Source organism: Myxocyprinus asiaticus, chromosome 15 (assembly GCF_019703515.2).
Source record: "Myxocyprinus asiaticus isolate MX2 ecotype Aquarium Trade chromosome 15, UBuf_Myxa_2, whole genome shotgun sequence".
Taxonomy (NCBI): Eukaryota; Metazoa; Chordata; class Actinopteri; order Cypriniformes; family Catostomidae; genus Myxocyprinus; species Myxocyprinus asiaticus.
The window spans coordinates 19,917,069-19,942,711 of NC_059358.1; the positions used below are offsets into that span (position 1 = coordinate 19,917,069).

General features: G+C 39.1%; 1 protein-coding gene across 6 annotated transcripts in view; it reads right to left on the reverse strand.

The window, feature by feature from the left end:
- Positions 1-20,019, reverse strand: part of LOC127452596 (semaphorin-6D-like) — a 206,965-nt gene extending 186,946 nt beyond the window's left edge. For all 6 annotated transcript variants that reach the window (XM_051718187.1, XM_051718181.1, XM_051718182.1 and 3 more), the window contains exon 1: positions 19,842-20,019. The gene's annotated coding sequence lies outside the window, so the exon portion shown is untranslated. The remainder of the gene's footprint in view (positions 1-19,841) is intronic.
- Between the last annotated feature and the right edge of the window lie 5,624 nt (positions 20,020-25,643).

Below are 25,643 nucleotides of genomic sequence, written 5' to 3' on the forward strand. Positions count from 1 at the left end.
ACGTAGCAAAAAAGATGCATTTTCAAACGAAAACTCCATAAGTGTGGACGTAGCCTATGTTTTTGTCCTAGCGAGCCATGACAAGCGACACAACATTGTTGATTGCTACGTATCTGTAGTGTAGCCCTGCCCACAGTGAAATCTCATTGGTCTAAAATCCTGCTAAAAAAAAAACAAACTGTATATTAAGCATCAAATATGTTCTGATTGGCTATAACTGAGTCCCGTTGTGCAGCATTTTTGCGCTTTCATTGCGGACAGACAAATTACTTGATACTGGAAACGTATTGTGTTGTGCCTGGTAAAGACACAATGCAAGAAAGAAATGCGGTAGTCTAAGTGCTGGTATCACCAGATAGTAATATGAATAAAAAATAAAATAAGACAAATTATTCTAATAACAGCCATGTTTAATATTGTAAAATTATCTTCAATTTTCAAATCCCCTTCAGGGCAATGTGAATTAGTTATGCTCGTGTAGAGCAGCCTCTTAATTTGGAGAATTAAAGAGCGCTACCTGTATTTGTTATACGCCTTTCATACGGCTAAAGCAATAATGAACAGCCCAAGACTGTGAAAATAGCAATTATTAAAAAATCCAATATTTACAAAGCACTGACAGAATTTATACCACTCCTTTCTGAATTCAAAGTGACAGCCATAAGACGATCACCTGGTCAGTCATGGACACAAATCTCATCTGTGTGTCCACTGGACAGAATCTGAAAGCTTCTCAATGAAAACGCCTGGATTTGGGTGAATTCCTATGCTCACTGCAAAAGATCCAAGATCTGGTTTTAAAGCATTTCCGTTTACATTTTACATTCATTTGAAGGTCTTTTTAACTCTTTATGTTCTGCTTCTGTTTGGGGTCAGAGAGACCCCAACGGCAATTTAATAGCTTGAAAAGCATACTTAAAATTGAAGTATCAGGCTGACACTTCATAACATAAGAAATATGACTATAATTTGTAACTTCTTATAACAAATAATTAAACAAAATTTCAACTTGATAATATGGTTCAAACATCCTCCATAAATGTTACAGTGCTTATGTTCTCCTATGTTGGGTCTCAGAGACCTCGGATCCCAAACATGAATTTATTTTTGCTGACCCCAAACCCAATCAATGTTACTATTTCTGAAAAGTGCATGCAAAACAGAAGGGTAGAGTTTTGATAAGGTCAGACGAATAGATTACAAGACTTACTTATGTTATTATATTTACACAGACATCTTTGGGGGTTTTTGGGCCACAAAAACAGTCTCAACATGATGGTTTAAAAAACATAATAAATTCAAGCAGAATGGACATTTGATCAAACACCACAAAGTATATTGTGTATGGATCAATGAAAATGCATCAGTATGGTTCGACTAGTGCTGCGGACCAGGAAACCTGACCCGAGATCACCATTTCAACAGAAGAATGTTTCTTCAAACATGTTCCTTGTGAACCCAAGGTCTGTAGTGAGCAGAATATGGGTGGCGTCCTGCCAACATTCTTCAACCGCTTTTAAAGCGCAAGCCCTGATAAGAACCCTGGCCAGCTGGTCAACTATAGCTCCTCAGGGTTCACGCCGAGGCTATTGGAGAGAAAGGGGCCAACAACTAGACCATCCATCCTTTTGTTTTTCCAACATCTTTATCAAAAAAGTCCATGTTTAAAAGTTTTCACGAGGCAGATATGTTTTACATTACTTTAGCAGAGATTACTTAGTGTAGAGCCAGAGAAAAACAACTTAAGTGCATCAATAATAGGTTATTTAGAGGTTACATGATGCTTTTTGGGAGCTCAGCCAGAGCCATACTGACAGTTAGTCCATTTTGTGTCAAGTCCAATTTTTTTTTTCATTGGTAAAATGCAACCTAAATTAACAGGGGACTTATGTCACTGTGGACTTCAGTATGCAATTTCAGTCCAATTTAAAAACAGCATTATTAAATTATCCATGTTAAATGCCCACCAGTTAGCAGCTGCCTTTTCTCCAAAAAATCATTAAACTCTGAAAGGACAGCCAGGCCTCATGCAGTAATCTGGAGTTAAGTGTCTTGCTTAAGGGCAAAGTAAGAAAACAAATTCTCTGGGTCACCCCCTGGTCCCCAGTTCCCAATTACCATTACCTTACCAATAATTTGCCATGCACCATGAATGGATAATTCTTGGATTGTACTTGTGGTTTCATAGACTTAAAAATGGAGAGTAATGTGTATCAGCCAATTGTCACAATCCAAGCTGTTTTAGAACTTGTATCTATCTGCTGTTAAAAAATTAGCATGTGGTCATTCAGAAAGAATCTCACCCAAGTCTAAATTTATATCCAAAAGAGTAAAAAAAAAAATTTGAAAATGAGAACATGCTGGAAACGTTCATGACAAAACAAATCTGAGAGAGATTTGGGCAGCATTCCAGCATCCATGTGCCTTGATTAACAGCAGAGAGAGATTTTATTACTCCAGCTTGGCTTGGTCTTATTTCAAAACTTTAACAATGAGCTTTGACCGTGCTGTTCTCAAGTACTGCTGCTATTTATAATACAGTTATACTCTAACACTATCTGAAGACACAAACCAAATCCGTCTAAATCATAAGTGCTGCACATTCATGCAAAATTTTGCCCAAGCAGAGCAGAGTTATTGAAAGGGACAGCTGATTTTTGTCTGTGAGTTGAGCTGAGCCACTGAAGTTTGATTAAGTCAAAGCCCGAGGCAGGAGGTCTCATCATCCCAGATAAAGATTTGAAGAGAGGAGATCAACGAGTATTACCAAAGATAAATAACGTGTGGACATCTCACTAAACACATACAAACACACACATGCAAGCGCGCATACACACACACACACACACACACACACACCCCGCTCTAGTAGAATACTCTTCTTTTCTCATGGGTTTTGTCCTAACTAATGCTAAGACTAACTTATATTTGAGTTTCACGTCTTATGAAACTTTGGTTAGATCATCAGAGTTCTCCACTGCCTGGTCCCCACAGAGCACCAAAACAGGCACCCAAATCATCATCAGCATCTTTGATTGGCAAAATAAGGTTTATCTTACTCAAAATGGCCTATCCCACTGGCAGTACTTAAGCCCGTTTTAGGTACTTTTCCCCAGGTCTAGTGCTTTTCGTCACTTTCTCACCTAAGGAACTATGGTTCCTCGAAGCCGTTTTAGGGGACATTTTTAGCTCCTACTCCAGGGTAGATACTTTTGGGGCATACAGGAACTGTGGGAGGTGCTGCAGCCTGTGATTGGTCAAAAACCTGCATTGAGAAAGGAGAGGAGCTCCATAGCCACCATTAGTAAACTAATTTAATTAGTAACACAGAGGAACAGAAATAACATATAACAAACAAAGTATCCAAAGAGAATAACCCGTTTCACATATGTGTTTATTAGGGGTGTAACGGTACATGTATTTGCCCCGAACCGTCATGGTACTGACGTCACGGTTCGGTGCATGCAGTCAGACGAAGAATACAGTCAGTCACAGGCAATCCACACTCCAATCCAGAAGGGGGCGCGCGCGGTAATGCAACACTATTTGCTAACCGCCACAACAGGAAAAAGAGCAGAAGAAGAAGAGACCATCTATGCACCAACCCAAAACAAGGGCTGTGTCTCGTTTCGAAGGCTGCATGCTAGGTAGGACACGTCCTTTGAAGGCTGCAGTATACCGAGTGTCCTCCTTTAAACAAGTCTCATTTAAACGAGATGGCCTTCGTAGGACAAACGGAAACAGAACGTAACATGGTTGCTTTGACAGCACGCCACTCTTTAACAAGCGTGAGAAGGGAACAAAGTCCCTCTGGAAGGGAATGTATGAAGTACATTTTAGGAGAGTTATAATGATGTAAAGAGAAAAAACAATAGATTTTACAGGTGTACTTTTAGTCTAATACTTTATTTTAATTATATATTAATATAATTATACATTATATACTCTGCACCCATCTACTGAGGTACTTCAACTTGGGAATTAACATTCCTTGCATTGAACATCATATTTACGGGCAAATTGGCGTAATTTTTTTTTTACATTTCCGTTGAAGCAAAGAATTGTGGGTTATGAGTGCCCACGAAGGATACACCTCATGCATCATCCGAATTCCTGTGAAAGAAGGTCGCATTCGAAGTGTCCTACTCGCTTTTCTGAAATGAGACAGCCTCGATGACGTATCCTTCCAAACGAGAGACAGCCAAGAATGGCTTCTCCTAATGCACAAGTTTATTTTTCATTATTCTATTTATTTTGTACTTTTATAACACAAGAGATGCTTTTCAGTTTTGTAGCTGATTGTGACCAAATACCTTTTGTTTTTTATCAGCCCTACAAAAAAATATGGCCTATGCAAGAGTGCATTCGGTTTACTGCTTAGTGCTTAATACACTACAGGAGGTTGTACTGTACCAACTACCTCAGGGGGGACTAAAGGACGCTAGGTGGAACAAATGGTAATTTGCACTACTGTCTGTTCAAAATAAATGAAAAGAAACCTAGCATTTGGGATTTGTTGCTATTTCCTGTTGTACGGAACACGTATCGAACCGTGACCCCAAAACCGAGGTACGTACTGAACCATGATTTCTGTGTACCGTTACACCCCTAGTGTTTATGTGTGTGTGTGACTTCATCGGAAGAAACAGAGACAGAATTCTGGATTACTGCATCAACTTTTTCCTGGGATGACGGATAAAAATAATCAGATGTTTATCGAGAGTGGGTAATTGAACTTTATTGTACACTAAACCATCATTAAATCTAGTTTACATGAGGGAAGTACTGCGTGCCTGTTACTGCGTGGTTAACTTGCATCAAGACGTCTTTTTTAAGTCAACGAGTATTTCAGTGCAGTAATTTATGCTGAGTCATAAAAGCCTTTATTGTAAAAGATTGTGTTGATAAACTGATTTCAACGTGGGATCTGTGGATTAAAAAAGAGCTTTTTCTGTAACATGAAGACACAAGCTGCATCCAAAAACTGGTAAATGCTGCCTTCGGAGGCTGGATAGATGAAGGTAGGATGAAATAAGGTGCTTTTTAAACTGTTCAGACAGTTCCATTCATCCAAAAACACTGTTGTTTAAACCATTAACTGATAAGCCAGCTGCCGACGTTTTCCGATGCAGCCATTCATCCAAAAACACTTTTGTTTAAACCATTAACTGATAAGCCAGCTGCCTACATTTTCCGATGCAGCCACAGTTTGTATAAAAAAAAAAACCCTAAACAAACAAAAGTGTAGCTCCGATCCTGGCGTCCTCCGTCGGTGTTGTTGATTTTTGTTGCTACTGAAACGTGCATGCAAATAACGTCAGAAAAAAATTGTCAGTACTAGATGACGTCACTACGGTGGTTCCTTTTGTGAATGCGAATGCAACAGAGGAAAAGTCTCCTTGGGTGTTCCGTTCCTCGTAATAGTAGATGACAGAAGAGAACACATATCGAAACTATTGTCAAAAACACAGAACGGAAAAGCTTTCACATCAAAATAAAAGCTTGATAGGAGGATTGAAGAAACTGCAAAATAAATAAATAACTACTGTCTAGTACAGTGTAGTATTTTTTGAATAATAATCATATTTACATTTAAGCAAAATATCACAAGCAAGAGTTTTGCTGTACTACATAGAAGTTTTAAATGTTTTCATTTAAATTGTTATGCTTTGCTGTGCAGCACTTTATTTGACAAAAAAAATAAAAATAAAAAAATTTGTGTTTTGGATTATACTGATAAATACTTACTAAAGCACTTAATTTGATTAAAAATGCAATTTTATATTGAATAGTAATTGTTCTATTTTTATTTGATTAAAGTTTTATTAATTCATTTGCTTAGACACTATTTTGAAGATGAAATTAATTAAACTTTAAAACATGGAATGGAAAACAGATATGGGGAAAAACAATTTAGGGAAAAAAAAAACTGATTTCATAGGGTCCTACTTAAAAAAAGAAAAAATTTAAGCAATGTTCACTTAATTGAGAAACTCCAAGGAAACATGCAATTGTTTTAATTTATTATTTGCATTGATACGTTCAACTTTGTTAAATAGGCTAAAGGAATGTGGTCAATAGCATCTGACCTTTTTTTGTGGTATCGAAATTGGTATCAAGAATTGTGAAACTTTACTGGTATCTGTACCGACTACTGAACATTTGGTATCATGACAACCTTATCTCAAACCATCCTCAAGTAGCAATGTGCAAAACAACACATTTTCAAACTTGACTAGACAGTGGGTTTGCAGAACTACGAACTGACTAATCTGTCTAAGGAAGCCATAGGCTGGTTTCAGGTTCGCCTGACCACGATTGGACATGTTTCTTAGTGGGGTGTTTACATATGACGTTTTTTTTTTTCAAAAACAACTAGATGGAGCCCCACAGAATTAAACGGAACGCAAGCGGTCTGAAAGCATGATTTTCAAAGTTGGACTGTATTTAACGTGATTTGGCATCTTAAAAATGCAAGGCTAGCAGCAAGATGCTCAAAAAAGAAAAAAAAAAAAAAGAAAAGAGATGATGCAAGGAACAAGACATCTGTCGACGTGTGTACTACTGTAGCAATGCTTTTACCTTGCAAACTGTCTAACAGCAAAAGCACAGAATGCTATCAGCAGGCTGCATTTTTTAATTTTACACTTTTACATTTTTTTAAGTATCACAGCTAAACTATCAAGACGAAGTAAAATATATACAAATGAATATAGATAAAATTGTCGAATAATGAATCATGACTCGTACTCATGAATCGACTAGTCGGTTGTCGGACAACTAGTAAATGATCATGACCCAACCATAGTCAACAGAGCGATCTAAATCCATTTCTTGAAGAAGCAGTGACATGGTCCACTGCACCGCTGCACCAGGGAAGCCCTGAGGACTTCCTGATGTTTCAGGCCATTGCATAAGGCGCAAATCTTTTACCACCTTTTGCTAGGAACAAGCTGTTGCTGGCAGAAGTGGCTTCCATTGCCTATTAAAAGCAGAAATAGGTCAAGATTCTGCTTCAGCCCAGCTAAGGATTTCAGACCACCACCAGAAAAGACGTACTGACACGGGCAGCTCTGCATTCCTCTCTCTCTCACACTTCCTCTCAGAGGGCAAACGATTTGACCCCAGTCATCTATACTGCAACTTTCCTCTGAAAGAAAACAATCAATGGCTTTGGTATTTAGGACACACTGCTGCTGCTTAACCTTTCACCCTTCAACCCTGTCATATTGTGTAAAGAGGAATATGTAGACTTTGTCTAACAGCAGTCAAATGTTTTTTTAAAAGCATCTTCTCTTAAAAAACACTGCAGGGTGGTCCTGATGTACCCGGGAGGGCAATTAGCTTCTCAATGCACACTATGCCACCTTCATTTTCACTGAAAGTAAAATGACACAAGAATTTCTACAACTCAAATTCAGAGTAAGAATAGGAGTTCAAACCTTTGAATGAATATATTCTTTACACTGCTAACCAGAATTCCCAGTCCACCTACAATGTTAATGTCTTTCTCTCGCTCTTTTTCGATCAACTCTCTCTCCCATTGATGATCTCTGCAGTGCCAATTGTTAAATTTTTTATGCGGGACCCACCAGTAAATTATTACAACAGAATAATAACTGTGGAAATGACTGTTAAAGAAACATAATATTATTAAAGTGAAGAACAATTTCCCATTGTCCCTTTCCCTTCTGCTGGTGGTATGCGATATAAGCGATTTATAGAGCAGTTCAGCATGTTAGTTTAATTGATGGTGCATTCTATATGATAATAAGCTGCTGATCGTCACAGAAAATAAGATTAGCTCCTCCAGTCTATCTACACACTATTTTTGTGCTAATTGAGAACTGTACCAAAAAAATCTGCATCAGAACTGAAAGCAGCATTGCTATTTTGGCAACTGCACTGGTTCATGTGGCTGAATGGTTTCTTCAGCGTGTTTTGTGGGACACATACTGTACAATGGACATGTATGCTATAGCCACCAGTTAATTAACAGGCCCAGAAATCCAAAGGATATTTCCATTTAGGTTTTATCCATTTTTGAACCCCTAAAGCATAGATATACCCATTCGTAGAAATGTGAAAGTGAACGGCTACAAAGATGGCCTTCACAGAGAAAAAATCCCAATCCCAATCAAAGACTACCAAAAGACAACTAAATACATTTGTAAACCTATTTTCACCATCAACCCCACTGTGTCCTAACCAGGCCTGCATGAGACTGGAATTTTCCAACAAGTAATTTGTCTATCCACACACGAAAAAAGCGAAAATGGTGTGATATGATCCAATCAAAGCCAATCAAAACATATTTGATTTTTAATGAAGGACCAACAGTATTTAATAGAGAGGGGCTACTTAAAGGGATAGTTCACCCAAAACTGAAAATTCTCTTATTATTTACTCACCCTCATGATATCCCAGGTGTGTATGACTTTCTTTCTTCAGCAGAACACATTTGAAGAAAATTAGAAAAATATCTCCGCTCAGTAGGTCCTTAAAATGGATGGTGATCCGATTTTTGAAGCACCAAAATTCACAGATAGTCAACATAAACGTCATCCATACGTCTCCAGCTGTTACATTAATGTCTTCTAAAGCGACACGATCACTTTTGGTGCGGAAAAGATAAATATGTAAGTACTTTTTTAACTCTAAATCATGCTTCTGATAAGAAGCGGTATGCACGTGTGACGTAATCGCATTGGCATTTGAAACACACGAGAACTGGCACACGTGCGTCACAGCCGGAAGAGCAGCACTGCTTACAACTGAGTAGGAGGAATGCTTTTTTATCTGTATTCATCCATTTCTTTACTCACAATGGTGCATTTGTGTGCTTATCCTGGATGTCTTAACCGAGGGGAGAACGTGAGATTACGTCCATATCATGGCAACGGTAAAACGTCACACGAGAAACCGCGTGATCGCCACCCTCTCGTGAAGCTTACAGGAAGCAATGATTTAGTGTTAAAAAGTACTTAAATATTGATCTCTCTCGCACCAAATGTGATCGCATCGCTTTAGAAGATATTAATTTAACTGCTGGAGTCATATCGATGACGTTTATGCTGACTGTCTGTGATTTGTGGAACTTAAAAAAATCGGATCACCATTCACTTGCATTTTAAGTACCTACTGAGCTGAAATTTTATAAAAATATCCTTTTGTGAGTGGTTAGGACAAAAACTCATGGAAGAGAACTTGAAATTCATGTTTTTACATGGAAGAGAACTTGAAATTGCATTGTGCCTGGTAAGGACAAGATGTTATACACCTTGGGGAAGCAGACAGGGCCAACCCCCTCCCTCCCCAAAACCCACACTTCTTCCCCATCTTTCGGTTATTATATGATGATGAGATACATTGGAGATATTTTAGGAGACTGAGAGGAAGGGGTGGCATAGGGAGCAAACTTGATTATTTCAGAGAGTCTTGAATGCCCCCAGTTATATCCACTGTGATCACTATATGATGACACTAGGGACTAGAGAGAGAGAGAGAGAGAGAGATAGAGAGAAGCAGGGAAGAAGCAGAGGTGAGAGACAATCTGGGTATATGCCTGTAGTGAAAAATGCATTAGGGGTAATATCACTCTCTGTGGTTGAAATGTGTTTATGGTGAGTTGTTTTTCATACATCAGAGGTTGCTCTACAGGGATGAGCAGCAGAGCAACACACAGATAATGTGAGAAAGCAATAAAGCAAGATCAAATGAAGCCGCCTGGAAGCACAACACCAGAAATGTGTGCATGTGGGGAAGAGATATTTGCTGGTACCAGTTAGATCACAAATAGCTTGAACGGATAAAAGACCAAAAAATCATCTAATTTACATACACACACACACACACAGTCTCCTACCCACACAAGCAAGCGCAGTTGAATCATCATATGGTTAATGGTGGGACATACTTGAGAAATGTGGGACAGCTTGTGTGTGTGTGTGTGGTGGGGGGGGGGATGGGTTGTTAGTGAGCAGCACTCTGGCCAAAGGCCAGGAGGTGATTTTATACCCCTTCCCCAGCCTCATTTCTGGCCCCCGCCTCCACAGCAAGTCCTAAAAATAACCCCAGTCTCTATAAGTGTTTGTAGAAACAGTGCAAGAGAGATGCCTAATCTAAAACTTGACACGGTCCAAACCAAACCCAGGTTATCTGCACACATTCACAGAACTCGGCTCAGGTACACAAAGTCGGATACTGAGTTTTAAAGTCTCTCAGATCAGCCTCTTTCTCTCTGAACTGTGCAAGAATGCCTTGACCATATCTACAAGGTCATGCTAGACTTTCTATTTATAAAATAGGGCCTTGGAAATTGGAGGAATTTGCAAACAGTGCTAGTGGTCACGCTAAATCTAATCTAAACAGTTCACACTAAGGCCAGAAAAATACTTTGCACAAGTACGCAAACACAGATGTGAACGCATGGCCAACAAACCGCTAACTTGTGCTCTGCTTAAACATACTTGAGTTACACTGTGGTGGTAACAAATCTCAGTATTCAAGGGGGCGATCGAGTTACCTTCATATATCTGTGCCATTAAACTGGATTAGTTATTATTAGGGATGTTAATGATTAATTGATGATCGATTAATTGCTGTTAATAATTTGACTGATTATGCTTATTGGTTGTCGATTAATTAATTTCAGCACAAATGCGTTCAGTAATCATGCCAGCAGATGATGAAAAGACTGTCAATGCAGTCATCCGTTGCTAGAGGGCGCATTGCCGCTTGTGTGCTGTCTTGTCCACAACACAGAATAAGAAACACAGATTGCATCCTTCCCTTACTTACTGGCTATGCCTCGTTTGGAAGGCTGCGTCCTCCGGAGGTCACATTTGTCGGCCACATACGTCATTGAGGCTGTCTCGTTTCAGAAAAGTGAGTAGGCCACTTCGAATGCGACCTTCTTTCACAGGAATTCGGAGGATGCATGAGGTGTATCCTTCGTGGGCACTCACAACCCACAATTCTTTGCTTCAACGGAAATGTAAAAAAAAAAAAATTTAAAAAAAGACGCCAATTTGCCCATAAATATGATCTTCAAACGCAAGTAATGTTAATTCCCAAGTTGAAGTACCTCAGTAGATAGGTGCAGAGTATATAATATGTATAATTATATTAATATATAATTAAAATAAAGTATTAGACTAAAACTACCTATTTTCTTTTCTGTCTACATTATAACTCCTAAATTTTACCTCATACATTCCCTTCCAAAGGGACTTTGTTCCCTTCTCACTCAAAGCGCTTGCGCTTGTTAAAGAGTGGCGTGCTGTCATAGCAACCATGTTCCATTCCCTTTCCGTTTGTCCTACGAAGGCCGTCTCGTTTAAACGAGACTTGTTTAAAGGAGGACGCTCGATCCACAATGTGATCCAAATATGTATCTTCTACACAAGTTATTATTAACAGTAATTCATTAACAATAATTAGCCTAGAGGGGCCTGGGTGGCTCAGCAAGTATTGATGCTGACTACAACCCCTGGAGTCGCGAGTTCGAATCAAGGGCGTGCTGAGCGACTCCAGCAAGGTCTCCTATGCAACCAAATTGGCCCGGTTGCTAGGGAGGGTAGAGTCACATGGGGTAACCTCCTCATGGTTGCTATAAATGTGTGGTTCTCGCTCTCTGTGGGGCACGTGGAGAGTTGTGCGTGGATGCCGCGGAGAATAGCGTGGGCCTCCACACACTCTTTCATGACAGTAGTTGACTTGAAAGAGTAAACGTGCTGTAGAAGCGGGGAGTTCACAGTGATGTCCGCTATAGCGGCCCTTGCAGCAACATTGAGAATGCAACATGTTGTGTTATGCATTACGGTCTGACACATTTTGGAACGCAAAAGCACACAGAATCTGTCTTGTGTAGCTAGAAGCCTCTGTGTTCACCTACTTGTGTAGAGTATGTTTTGGTTCTAATAATTTTACTGTTTCACATCAGAGGTTGGTTCATTTGGGGACTGTTTTCAGTTCATTTGGAAACTTTTCTGTTTTCGTGTAGGGCTGCAACTAACGATTATTTTGATAATAAATTAATCTTCGATTATTTCTACGATTTATTGGATAAAAATAGAATTTTATGGGGCCTGGGTAGCTCAGTGGTAAAATACGCTGGCTACCACCCCTGGAGTTCGCTAGCTCGCTAGTTCGAATCCCAGGGCATGCTGAGTGACTCCAGCCAGGTCTCCCAAGCAACCAAATTGGCCCGGTTGCTAGGGAGGGTAGAGTCACATGGGGTAAACTCCTCGTGGTCGCTATAATGTGGTTCGTTCTCGGTGGGGCGCATGGTGAGTTGAGCGTGGTTGCCGCAGTGGATGGCGTGAAGCCTCCACATGCGCTATGTCTCCGTGGCAACGCGCTCAACGAGCCATGTGATAAGATGCGTGGGTTGATGGTCTCAGATGCGGAGGCAACTGGGATTCAGCCTCCACCACCCAGACTGAGGCGAATCACTATGCGACCACGAGGACTTAAAAAGCACATTGGGAATTGGCCATGCCAAACTGGGAGAAAAAGGGGAAAAAATCCACGAAAAAAAAAAAAAAACATTTGAATTTTATTTCCTGTATTAAAATATGGTTTTTCAAAAACTGAAATGATAAAGGGCATAAGGATTTGGTTTGATTTACATTACTGAATTAATGATTCTTTACTCTCACAAAACTTTGAACAAAGCCTGAATCATAAAAAGTTACATTTAAATTATTATTATTATTACTTTCAGGACATATGCAAAACAGTTGCTTAACTTGTAAAACTTAAAAAAATGCTCATCATTAAAGAGTCATAACTAGATGCCCTATAATCCATAGGGCATCTAGTGGGACAAAAGATCAGCCCAGCAAAAAGGCAATAGTGACACCAGAATAGAAATATTAATAATTCTGCCCAACTGAAAAATACATAATTATGTTAGATACATACAGTATGCTTGTACACGGTCACTGATTATATACATTTAAGTATTTTATTATTATAGTTTTTAAAATAGTATTTTCACTGATTACATGTTTATAATCTGTTCTTTTCAAAAAACTGTGTATGTTATCCAGCAAAATAATGTTTGCCATAGTATAAATTTACATGTGGCATTATCAGGAGGACTTTCAAATATCAGGACCCTTAGCATTATTATACATTATATTCAGCATTACAAATAGTTTAATAAAGTACAATCATCTGTAAACCCTGTGCAAATTCACTCTCTTGCTGAAAAGACTCATCCCAGTGCTCACTGTATTACATGCGCTTACATGGGCAGGAGAAAACACTTTAAATCCGACACACCTTAACTGCTGAGACTTCTGTCTGATATCCATGAAATCTGCACAATTGATTACATTGAAACTGAACTCGTGGTATGATGTTGGACAGTTTAATCAAAATGATTGTGCTCCCTTTCTCCATTGCGATCGGTTTGATTGACGTGGATGCGCCAATGAGTATGCTCAGAGTATAACAGAGATTCACTTGTGGTAAGAACAAACTGTTTTGCCAAATACGCGGCTGATTTTGAATTCATAACATGTTTACATTATAAAACATAGACAACAGCAGTAAAATGTAAGTGATACGCTGGAGAGAAACAACTCTTGCGCTTTAAACAGCACAAGCACTCTGTAAATGCACCTGATGCAGCAACCGCTCCACATTAAACTGTATGCTTATTATGATCTTCTTTGAAGTGTTTATAAAGTGCTCTCGTGCGCTGGACAACTTGGGTCGTGTTTTTCCGCTACAACTAGTCTCCGTCGTTTTTCAAACGAGTTTTATCATGCAACGCATTTTTCACTTGGCTGTGAAGTGACGTCACTGATGGGGCTTCTCCGTGCTTACTGCAAATATCCAACTAACCGATAATGAAATTCGTGGTCGATGTTTTCCATTATCAATAATTATCGATTTTATCGATTAGTTGTTGCAGCCCTATTTTTGTGTAAAAGCTGTTTTCAAAACTCTGCTTGAAAAGGTGGTTTAGGGTACACAGTTTATGTAAACTTCTGTACGCAATATAATATGAAAGCAATTAGTCTAAAACTGTGAAAGTGAACTGCTATTGATGATGTATAATTTGCATCTTTGGATGCTAGCTCTCAAACTTACTGTAGAATAATGCATTTCTCATAGTTGCTTGTAGCAACCCATTTTTGGCATCTTTTGCGATACATTCACGGCAGACAAACACAAGTACCGTTGGTAAATTCAAAAGGACAAATACTTATGTAAAACAGTGAAACTTCTCGTTCCAAATCATTACCTAGTTACAGTGGTGCCGCTAGTACTCACGTGGTAATTACGTTGATGACTCAAATGTACCACTGTTTGGACCCAGAAGTACAATGCGAAAAGGGACCAGCAGGGATAGGGAGAAGGGGGTTAAATAAAACTTAGGTTCAGACCAGGCAATCAAACAAAGTGTGAAAACAGCCTAAAACATTCCTGAAGATGGACCACACATATACACACACAAAATCATTTTCAATTTCTCACATCAAAGCTGCGTTGTGCGGTTCATGAATGCGACTAGTCCTGGATGAGTGACGTGATGTTGCGGTACCTTGGGATTCCACCGCCTCTCTGAGGGGAAGCATCTCCTTATCTTCAGGTTATAATTTCCTGCTCTGTTTCACTCTTTAGAGCCATTCAAATTTTCATTTAAAAACAGGCAGTCAAGTCATTGATCCAGCACTAACTCTAATGAGCGTATTTCAGATGAGCTCTTTATAACCACCTATAAAAGTGACTGCAAAACAAAAACACAAACAAACCTGAAACATTCAGACACTCTTTAAGGTCACAGTCATGCGAGTAATATAAAATACATAATTCACTTTCTTTTCCAGCCAAATACAAGAGCTTCTATTCCCTCAGACGCCGTGAGTAATGCTAAACACCTGAAAATAAGTGTGAAAGTCTTTTTTTTTCTCAAATAACTCTGCTCTGCTATCTTTCTCTCTCTATGTTCGAGTCTCTCCATTTGTGCTTGTGTTCACTTGCTCCCATTCCAGGAGTTTGGGAGTTTTGTGAACTTTCCAAGAACAATCAGCCGTTCCAGCGTACAAGCAAACACTAAGAATCATTGCAGGAGAATGTGGTGTTTTTCATGCTGCGTTATATGAAACCAGTCACTCTTTAAATGAGATTCCATAGTTTAGGCCTAAATTCATTAGAGGGTTATGGAAGCAACATAAATGGCTTCATAATGCCTTCTATCAGATTATCTATGTACGAACAATGCTTTATCCTCCACCACGAGAGGAAGAGCCCTTAAAATGAGATAGGTTCTGAGGCATTCTTGGAAATAAACATATTATAAAGAAGCCCCGAGAGTTTTAAACCGGATTAGGAAGTTAAAGGCGCACAACAAGTCCAGCACAAGCAGCTAATCAATGCAGCAGGAAGAGTTGTTCCATTATAAAGTGATTAAAAGATCGTTTAATGCACAATCTGCAGCAACCCAAACCCCACCACCCCAGAGTGAGACAATCAATAACCTGTATGTATGGGGAACAGTAATTAAAATGGAGAGCTGCAGCAGCCTCCTGCCTCCATTCCAAATGCAGGTTGGAATGGTGGTTGGGGAACTAAAGTCGTGCACTGGACACACTTGCCCATGGATGTGAGCTTAGCTTTGAATTCTAGAATACCAATGTGATGAGCACAAAAACATGTCTGTGTGGTGGAGTCTGGTGGCTGGGGATACGGCTGAATATTCAAATGAGGGGAACGGGCTAATCATGACTCCGTAATCAGGTGGAAAGGAGAGTCGGTAGAAACAAAATAATAATAAAAACAATGACACACTTCAGTGCTTTCGTGCTGTTATCACTCAGTCTCCATTTAGTTCTCATTACTCAGCTAGCCCTACATTCTTAAAGAGGACAGTTTGTGTAAGCAGTGCCTTCTTCCCGCATATGAATCACAGTGTTAGTGTGACTTTGTGTGAAAATGTGATCCACTTGGTTAAAACAAATCTATTACTTTCAAGGAAGTTTAATTCTCTTTACACTTTTAAGAAAAACTAGCTGATATTTGCTTAAGTACCCATTCAAAAAAATATTTTTTATGAATTTATTTCTATTGGGTCATTTTTAACAAATATTCTTAGTTAAATACAAGTTAAGCTTTATTGGGAGAATATGTAGCATGCTGTCGATTACCACTAAATATAAATGCAATGCATCTAACAAACAAAATGTCTTTAAGGATTTGATTTTAAAAAAAAAAACTAAAAGGAATAGCTGTCATTGTAACAACAGTCCTTGCTTTGGACATCTGTTGCAACTTCAGCACGTATTTGCAACTGATAAGGCTCATGGAAATGAATGAAATGCCAGAAATGTCATGTGTGGTGAACAAAGCTGTTGTATTCCGTGTAATCTCTGCGTTTCTGTGTTTAATCTTTCTTAATTTGCAAAAACATCTCTGTCTTTGTGTAGTATCTGGACATACTCCATCGCAGCGTGCTTTGCAGGAGTGGCTAGTTCTTGGTCTCTCTCCATCTGTGGCTGCTGTGGTTCTGTGCCTGATGTTTGACAAGAGGTTAAAGTTTCAGAAAAATGGTTTACAACGTTGCTGGAAGCCAGGCAGTCTGTCCAAGGGCAGAAGGGAGCTGAGAGTTGAGGCCTGTAACTCGTCCAAAGTGGAGCCAGCACACACTCTTCCTCTCTCACTCTGTCTCTCTCAGCTTGCATCACTCTTTTTTTTTTTATTGGACTCAGTAACAAATCACCCAGACTCTGCAGTCCAGTGCTAGCTCTGCTAGTAGTGACAGAATAAATAGGGTTTTTTTTTTTTTTTTTTTTTTTTTTTGATTCTGAAGTTATTCTGAGAAGTACCAGATTGCTCTAAGAGTGAAAATGTGAAATATTAGTATCATAAAACACAAACAACTTGATAACAGGGTTTAGCATAATGATGCTATTTATCACAGGAGAAAATGAGGCCTAAAATAGATACCACGATGTCTCAGCTGGAATCTTAATCCTTTAAAGCTATTCAACGTTCCTGTAGCAAATTTAAACATGCTCAAAACATCCCACTGACTAAAACTGGGACCATTCTGGGGCAATCCCCACGGCGCAACCATGAGAGACTCTCATAATAACTGGAACAGCACAAGTTATACCCACCCAGGGAGAGGGGCAGGTTTGAAGGCCAAGGCCCACTGATCATGCTGCCATGCTGGGGATGGCTGCCCCCGCAAGAGGGCCGCGTAATGGATGATGCAGAGGCCCTAGATTTGGCAGGTAATAATTCACTCCCCAGGGGTACGAGACCCCTCACTGGACTTAGGCAGCCAGGCAGGCACAAAAAGCTCTGATACTTACATCCCACAGCATATTCTCAACAGCCTCATAACCTCCACTCCAGGTGTATCTTCTAGTTACTGGCTACCCTGTTGCTATGGGTTAGAACAATCAACATGAAATATGAGGGGCCATTATGGCACGGAGTGAACTCCCTAGAGTAACTAATTGAAAGTGATCCATTGTGTCTCCCAGCATGTACATGTGTTGGTTCAAGCCAAATTCAAATGTGGGGAATGAATTGATTCTGTTCAAAAATCAACTTTCATTTGTTCCATTCTAGACTTTCAATCCATCATAAAAATAGCTATGAATAACTAAACCAAGGAAACAACTCTCAAAAGCAAATTGCCCTCGAATGATGAAATAGGAAAAAAAACAACAACACTAGATGGCTTTGATCCAATCGTAGCACCAAGGCTATTTTAGCTCTCATTACCCTAAAAGCCATTAAGAGCACCCAGCCATTCACAGCGCATGGCTAGCGTAACATCATTTGGGGCAAAACTATAGGAAAGGAAATTGGAAATAAAATTACACCCCAGGCTATAGCCTATGCATCATTACATCTGCACAGAGGCAGCCATGATGGGGTAAGACAAAAGCAGAGGTTTCAGGGGGAAATGCCTTGTGTGTCATATCTGACTACCAAAGGTCTCCAGATGTTTTTTTGTGTTGCAGATACGCAGGATAATAATTACAGATTATGAAGGATTAGTAGGGTTTAAACAAGGTCATAATCAAACCAAGACTAGTTGCTAATACCAAATCATGTCTGTAGCTACAAAGCTCATTGAACGGAAATGTGGAGATCTGGCTGCAAGAGAGAGAGAGAGATTCAAATTAAACATTTCTATAAAGGACCTAAGAACATTCTCTCTAAATGTATTCACAATGCTTGAGCTCATTAACATTCTTCTTGGGCCACTTCAAAAATCCTGGTTGAAAATGTAAAGACCAATTATTGCAATTATGGACCAAACCCACTAATTAAATAACAGTTATCAAACGTTAAAACAAGAAGAAGAAAAACAAAATGTGCAATGATAGATCAGTGAGTTCATTATTCAATAACAACCTCGGGGTAAACGACAGAACTATAGGCTACCTTATGCACCCGGAGGGATGAATCCCCCTGGATATACTTTTTCTTGGGATTTACATTTCTAAGGGTCAAAAACGCTTTAAGCAATCTATCATGGCTCTGAAGTCTCTACCAGACTGTTCATAATTAAATAATTATGAAGAGGTTTTAACCCAAGACCTACGCTGTTGCCCCAACTTTGTCCATAAATAAAAACATTATGTGTAGAAAATAGAATTTAAGCAAAATGACAGACTGAGAAAGCTTCTTTTACATATCCCATATTAATTAAAGAATTTTACAATTGCTAGAATATTTGTTGGAACTAAGGTTTTTAGGCGTAAAATATCACTATTGTAATTTTTGTAGGCGAAATCAAGGGGCCGTTCACACCGAACTGGTTTTTGTGTCCGTCTGCGCTGTTTTTTCAATTGTGTTTCTATGTAAACACGGGCTGGACTGTCGGACGGATGTCTTTAACCGTTACGCCGCGTCTCATTGTTTTTCCAGCGTGTTGTGCAGGAGCTCCGCGTCTTTTAGACGCCGTGTCAAGTTAAACAGAACTTCAGTTTTTTTTAAACCGTCTTGAGAACCTGTTCATTCTATTCTATTCGTTGCACTGCGTCTAGCATTTCTTTTTTCCTTCTTCTTCTTTTTTTAGCGTGAGAACACGTTCGGTGTGAACAGCCCCTAAGCTGCCTTTTAAACTGCTCCTTCAGCACACAGCTGGCAAACGTGCAGGACTCCCAGCTCTCTGCCTTTATGGCCAAACTCTAAAAACCAACGTCAAGATCTAACGTCGAGATCCAAAACAAGCATTTCCATCTTTCCAGACCGGAATCCGACTCTGTCTCTGTATATTGTCCTCTCCGGGTGACTGAAAGTGCCGCTCGTGTTCCCTAAACAACTGGAAGCTGTTCCTGCCGTGATCGTAACCGCATACGAGATAAGTGTGTATCATGTGCAAACATTCAACTACAGATACAGGTTAAGCTGGAAAACTGAAATGTGAAAAACACGCGATGACATGTGTTTCTAATCAACGTGACCAGTGAGAGTCCTACATGGTCAACAACTGTGTCACAGCATTAAAATATTATATGCAGACAATCCAGTGGTTTCTATGCATTCCAGAAAATGCCCCGTTCTGAGCCGCATACGTATGACCAACAACTAAAACCGTTCCAAACACACATATGAACAATATTTCACATTATAACTGCGCTGTCTTTTGCAATAAAGGCTGCCTTCATGTCGCCACTGCAATATTCATCGACCTGACAGTATGGATGCCTGATTATTATTTGCCCCTAAAACTCTGCAAAATACCTCAAATGTGTGTCCATCCAACACAAACTTCACCGGCTGTCATGTCTCGAGTTCATATAATATAAAAAGAGGCGAAGAAAAAAACTTCTAACAATGGAGCCCAGCAACCCATTTACCTTTGATTCCTTTTTTAAATTTTCCTTTGTGCTCGTTCAGAAGGCTGATTCCTTGCAGACCTCTTGCATATAAAGCACAGAGAAGCCGATTATTTGTTTAGTGTTTCCTCAATAAGTTATTTTTCTTCATTAATCGCATTGGTAAATGCGAAGCGCCCCTTGGCACACACAGTTGACACACGCCTATAAAAAAGCAAGACTGCGCTAAAACTCTATTACAATGTAAACGAGCTCTCTCAGGACACGCCCCTGGTTTTCGAGTGACACGCTGGTTGTCCAATCACCATCTTCTGAAGTGTTTTGGATGTTTCTCTTTAAAAGTTTCGCATAAGTCACGCCCAAAACGTGCCCTGTTTGAACTGTAGATCCTTGTACATGACTTGTCCAAAATAGCTGGCGTGACTGGAGTCTGATGGCCAGTTCTATGAGTTGTATGAGGTATTGGCTTTTAGATTTACCTCTTAAAATCAAGCCATTTGTTCCAATGGATTTGCAACACATTTGTTCACTATATGCTATGTCAGGATTGTAGTGAAGGGTATTGCTAGAGGCCGAACTCCAAAGAGGGGCGGGAGCTCCAAACAACCAGTAAACATATATAGATCCCCTGAACTAACCCTTTCCCTAACCCTAACTGTGTGTGGAAGTCTCTGCCCTTTTAGAGCTGGCACACCCCTTCTGGAGTTACCCCGCACTCTTTTGAAGATTCCGCCCCCATTTGGAGATCTCAGGGCTGCAGCTATACCTACTTGGGATTGTAGGCACACACTTTGAAGAGCAAACATTCAACAGTGTGGCTTTGGACTCACAGGTACTCCGGGCTTACAGAAAAGAGATCAACTGGGCACTTTTAGAGAGCTCAACTCTCCCTTGATGGGAGATTTCCAACAGAGCTTAGCCATGGACCATAAAGCCTTGGCATTCTGCAGTGGTCAGCCACTAAAGTCCACAGCCATGTGATTTTGTTGAGCACATTTTTCTTTCCATTTACAGTATATGCTATTTATTTTTGTCTCATAAATAAAAAATAAATAAGTGGGGAAAATAACATGTAGGCTACACTCACCCTGCAAGTGTAAATTTGCTGTAAAATCTTTGGTCACTTATGAACCAGTGTTGATTCTCTGAAGAAAAATTACAAGAAGTGGAGAAAAAAGAAAAGAATAATGTGTAGAACACAGACAATGTGAAAGAACAACAGGGCTGAATAAATGAGCGAGAAAAAGAAGAGAACAATTTTACCATGGATTTTAATGATTCCCAGCATGGCAAACTGTTTAAGATGTTTCAGAACTTGAAGATCAATGGCGAAATTATCTTAATGTTTTGCTTTGTCATGCTTTTCATAGACTTTTTTTTTGGTTGGTTTGGAGAATTTACAGACAGATTTATCAGAGTAATTTCCTCTGGCAGTTGGTTGTTTGCTAAAAGCCCAGTAACTGTGGTGAGCTCTCTGAAAAAGGAAGAGATCCAAATTTATTCACTGTGGATCTGCCCATAAAGCTCTACTTTATCCTTCACTGAAAAAAAGGACTTCAGCTCACTGTTCTGTAATGGATGTTGACAAAATCTTAAACATGTTTTTCTGTTTCTCTTCCTCTCAACCTGCCATCATGGTAGGAGAGCTGTCAATACAGTGTAGTGGAGTGGACTATTTTTATTAGTTTTATATATAGATTCTCTTTTAATTGTTTATGTTTTGGTTCTTATGTCTCTGTTTTGTCTGATTCAGGGTGTGACTGTGACATCTCTTAAAGGCACAATTCATCCACAAATGAAAATTCTGTCATTATTTACTCATGTTGTTGAAAACCCATATGACTTTGTCTATTCTTTGGAACATAAATGGATATGTGGCAGGGTGCTTGCCTCAGTCACCTACTACTTTCATTGCATTCTTTTTCCATACAAAGAAAGTGAATGGTGACTGAGGCTCAGATTCTGCCTAAAGGCCCAGGTATACTTTGTTTTTACGTGTTCCGGATCGCCTCGCGCCTGCTCGACCGAATAGGAACGCGTTCGACGCGTGCACACTACAACTGCTTTGTGAGAGTGTGACGAGGAGGAGGGCGGGGCCGGGCCATGAGGACACACGGCCATCCCTTAATTGGGCTAATCAGCCGGGAGGGGGATAAAGACGAGCCGGATGCACCAGTTCAAGAGAGAGAGAGAGAGAGAGACGCACGTGGCCGTGTTGCATGTGTGTCTTTGTTTTGTTTATGTTTGTTTTATGATGAGTTTTATCATTAAACTTTACGTTGACTGTTTAGCCAGTTCCCGCCTCCTCCTTGCCCATCCCTTACCCTGTTACACACAGTCTTTAGTACAGTCAATAGCCAGTGCATGCACAGATGACACACACAGCCGGGGAGTCAAACAAATCTAGGCGGCACGCGGTCAAGCTGCATGGCTGTGCTGATGACGCAATTTGCGTCACATATACTTTGCGCGGGGCATTCCGCAATGCCCACACCCGAAGCATACTGTGGCCTTACAAATCATTTTGTGTTCCATGCAAGAAAGAAAGTCATGTGGGTCTGGATCAACATGACAATGAGGAAATTATGACATAATTTTTTATCTTGGGGTGAACTATCCCTTTAAATACCCATTTGTACCGTCTGTGTAAAATATTTTTTTCAAACATAATTGTAGTAGTTCATGTTTAATTTTTTTTTTTTTTTATCACAATAATTAATAATAAAATATTCATTAAGATCCATGATAGGGTTTCTTTGACTTTTGACATACAAACAAGTGATATTTATTTGAACTGAGCGAAGTAGAAGCAGAGGTCATCTATCAGTATGAAAATCAACCTGATTTTACTTCTCTCAGAGTAAATAAACATGCATTTGAGTCACTGAATGTTACCAAACCTTTGTTGAATTTAAAATGTTAACATCCCTTCTAACATTCAGTCTTCACTATCATTAACAACATGGTCACAAAACCTCAGTGCTATGTGGTTTATCATATGACCTGCCCACACTGTGTTTATACACACACACAAACATACACAGACTTGCCGTCACCATCTCCAGCAAATCATGTGGTTGGCAGTTCAGAAGACTGTGTTCCTGGAAACAAACAGACACTGTTGAGACCATGAACATTGTGCCTTGATCAGAACATTTAAGGGATAGTTCGCCAAAATTACAATTCTGTAATTCTTCACTCATGTCGTCCCAAACCTGTATAAATTTATTTCTTCTGTGGAACACAAAAAATACATTTTTAAGAATATATTTGTGGCTCTTTACCATGCAATTATGATGAATGGGGACCGAAGTTTTAAAGTTTAAAAAAAGATGCCCCCCCCCCCCAAAAAAAGTAAAACTATCATTAAAGTGGTCCGCATAACACAAAGTCATATGATAGCTTTGTGTGATGAACAGACATAAATGACATATTTTTCTGTGAACGTTTCTTTTAAAGGTTTATTTCAATATAAAAATGTGTTCTCCTGCATTTAATTTGTTTAATTGTATTTTTTATCATTTTTTCTTTCACATCTTTCACACAGCTATTACATATAGATGTACATTATATAAATAAGAGGAAGTATCATTTAAATTTCAATAGGAATCAAAATCCACTAATGACATTAACACAAACCACAAGATACTCTTCAACGACTAGCCAAGACATTTTACTCTCATTGTAACACCATCACATTCATCTCAATCCAGTGCAAATTACTCTATAAATTCTCATCCCTCTTCAACAGCCCCTCCCATTTCTCTTTTGCAGACAAGGACATTAAAAACTACTTTAGGTGAGAATCTGTTGAATACAGTTGAATCCATGCTTTAGCACTACATTCCTCAAGGCACTTTTGACTTTATTTTAGTTTCAGATTGGAAACATTTTTAATAATATGTGCATGATTTGCTTAGGGGAAGAAAAAAAAATGTGGCCAGAGTAAGACCATGATTATAGTAATAATTAGATGGAAATCACAAAAGGAGTGGGTGTCACAAGTCTTAAAATACATTCACAATGAACAAAATAATATGAAACATCCAACAGCCAATAATTTCTTGTGCATGTGGACACTGAAGAAAAGAGAGGCGTGAGTTAAGAATTTCTCAGAATAAGAAAAAAAGATTACCATCCTCGCTTTGATATCATTCCAGTTTCAGGCAGCTATTCAGTACTAAAGGGCTGTTGTCTTTCTATTTACCATGTTCAGTCCCTGTACTTTTTCTATTTCGAGAATGTTCAGACTCAATTGGCAGATGGTGTATCAGTACAACAGCTCAGTATTGCTGTGACTCATTAATGAAGCTTCTTTCATTTTATCCTATTACAATATGAGCAAAGTGAAATTGCAGTGAACTCGGCAGCTGGTCTGACCTTGGCAGCTCTCATGAAGGTAGAATTTCTATTAATGAGAATCTCCTAACTTCCTTCAGGTCAAAAATGAGACCTTCCTGTGGCTTTGTTCACCTCAAATGTGTTTAATTTGACTACAGACCTAGAAATGTACATGTCCTTGATTGGTTCTAAACATTTTTGCATAAAATGTAGAACTCAAGTAAATTTAGAACTCATAGTTGAACTCAAGTACAAATTTTAGAACTACTTGGCTGAAAACTACTAAAACGATTTAGAAGGTACAAACAGAGTTTTATAATTTTTAGGTGAACCAGAACCAACCTATGTTCTATGTCCTTGAATGGTTCTACAATTCTTAGATCAAATGTAAAACTCAAGAGATGTACTGTATATAGACAGAATTTGTTCCGTCAGACTTTCGGCTCTGATCTAGCTCATCTTGAAATCTCTGAGAGCATCAGTAAAGAGCAAGAGCACACTATGATGCCGATCATCCAAGGGTCTGCATTCAGCACAGCCATTATTGGCATCAGTTCATATGAATCCCAAGGTTGAGACAGGGAAACAAATAGAATAATATTAGTGTAGATGCCATTAAATTTTTTGCAGAGTTATAGATCATGATAAATATTTCTGGTTCCGGCAGACCTAACTAAAGCAGCCTAATTGTGAGTTGATGGATAAATTAGGTGTATGCCTGGCTAAATAGATGAGTCTTTAGTCTAGACTTAAACTGAGTGAGTGTGTCTGTGTCCCGAACAGTGTTTGGGAGACTATACCATAGTTTAGGAGCCAAATAAGAAAAGGATCTTCTTCCTTTTGTGGATTTATATATTCTAGGAACTATTAACAGGCCAGAATTTTGCGATTGTAATGAACGTGATGGAATGTAGCATGGTAGTTTTTCGGCATCAGCAACAGAAGCATGTGTCGTAAATTTGCAATATTTATGAGGTGGAAGAATGCTGTTCTACAAACACTGGAAATTAGATTTTCAAAGGACAGATTGGTATCAAATATAACACCTAAGTTCTTCACTGTAGAAGACGATGTAACAGTACATCCATCAAGGATAAATTATATTTTAGCGGCTTATTTTTAGAGGTTTTTGGTCCAATAATTAGTACCTCTGTTTTGTCTGAATTTAGTAGAAGGACATTTCTGGCTATCCAATCATTGATTTCATTGATACACTCTGCTAATTTGGAGAATTGTGAAATTTCGTTGGGTTTCGAAGAAATATAAAGATGGGTATCGTCGGCATAATAGTGGAAACTTATTCCACGATCCCTGATAATATCTCCCAGGGGAAGCATATATAAGGAGAAAAGCAGAGGCCCTAAATCTGATCCCAGTGGCACTCCATACTTAACTTTTGTTTGATTTGACAATTCATTATTTACACAGGCAAAGTAGTAGCAGTCTGCTAAATAGGACCTAAACCATGCTAATGCAAGTCCA